We start from the raw sequence: 1,896 nt of genomic DNA on the forward strand, positions 1-1,896 counted from the left end.
TACTAAAGTAGCTCTGCTACTTTACTTCCGATAAGAAGGAGAAAAGGTTCGAAGCAATCGTACACCTGTAAATGAACACCCACTATCGCTAAACCAATCGTTGTTTGGCCAATTTTACGAGGCTCTTCCAACTCCATCTGGAGATATCGATTACCGATCGTATCTCGGTTTTCTTCTAATTCTAAAAAAAAAAAAAAAAAAAAAAAAAAAAAAAAAAAAAAAAAAAAAAGAAAAGAAAAAATAAATAAAAAACGAAGAGGACACTTTTCCTCACCGACCTCTACTCGAGGGAAATCGTGCTGGATACAGAGAGAATTGGAGAATCAACTTTTAGAAAGGATACCGGTGCGGTAAGTTTCGGATTTCTCTTCGAAATTCTTCTCGAGACTGAAGAGCGAGTTCGATTGTTTTACTTTACCGCGTAATTGCCACGCCTCACCGCCGTGTAATCTTTTAACCGAAGCCAGTTAACGATGAAGAAACGATTATCGAATTTATTATTCGAATTATATCTCGAACAACGATGAAGAAACGATTATCGAATCTATTATTCGAATTATATCTCAAATTTATATATCGGATAGTGGTAATTAGTTCCGGGAATTATTTAACGGGTGAATTTTTTTTTACTTCTATGCCGAAAATTATATATCGTCGAATTGGCGAAGGATCGAGAGAGAGAAACCAAGATGAAAGGAGATGGACGACTGGTAATGAAAACGAAGAGGAAACCAGCTCTTACCGTTTGAACACCAATTTGCATATTCTATTGACCTTCTCGTGGTTCGCTAGTTCTGTAATTGGCGTAACTTTACCTTTCAAACCGCTCCTAATATCATACCTATTCTGTCCAACTTCCACTCTTGAACGTTATCCCGATAGGCGGACGCGAGTGTCTCTCTACAAGTTAACGTACGCTTATATGCACGCGTCTCATCCTCCACACTGCTCTTTATTACGTTCAACCTCGATTATCGGAATACCGTTTAACCGAACGCTCGATTATCCAAACATGGACGTTCAACATCGAGGAAAGTTGGCAAAAGATGGCCTAGCTATCGTACGAATTATGTTAACGTCAACAATCACGTGATAATTTTTTTTCTTCCAATGCCACTCACGAGATTCGTCGATAATTCGCTTATTATGAATTTCCAACGGGTAACTTGATCGCGATTAAATTTTCCGCTTTCCCCTTTCCCCTGTATATATCAGTTTAAGATACTGTTACAATCAAGCCGGATTCAAGCTGATCCTCCCTATAACGCAAGAAATTTCAGCTTAGATTGAATCGAGTATAAATGAATACCGGTACGATTACACGAGCGCGGTGTAATCAGAGGACAGTTTGGGAAAGTTTAGATTAGTCATCTCTGTTCTCACAATTATTACAAGTATACGCTTCTCTCTTACCCTTGGCGAAGAAATATCAAATTGTCTCGTGTTTTTCATCAACGTGTAAAAGAAGCGTCTACATTTGACATTTGGAAAAATAATTGTATAAATTAAATTGGAAATTATATAATTATATACAGATTAAATCATTTTCCTGTTACGAAACTGTTTAACCTACTAACGTAATATTTGCTATCTGTATAACCGATAGGGCGGTGTTACGCAATGCATATATCAACTTTGGAAAAGAAGCACGACAAAAATTGAGGTCGCTAGTGTACAATGAATAAATAATTGTACACTGAAGAAATAATGATTCCGATAAGCATCAAAGATAAGATAAAATGGAACGTTAATAACTATTCCATTATTCTCCTGAGAATATTAATTCTGTTATAAATAAAATGTATTATTATAATACGTGTGTGTAATATGAAAGTGGTTTTTCGACGAAGAACAAAAAATACCTAATGAAATGTTCAGGAGAAAGTTACTCTCGAT

This window comes from Apis dorsata, unplaced genomic scaffold (genome assembly GCF_000469605.1).
Source record: "Apis dorsata unplaced genomic scaffold, Apis dorsata 1.3 scaffold_665, whole genome shotgun sequence".
Lineage (NCBI taxonomy): Eukaryota > Metazoa > Arthropoda > Insecta > Hymenoptera > Apidae > Apis > Apis dorsata.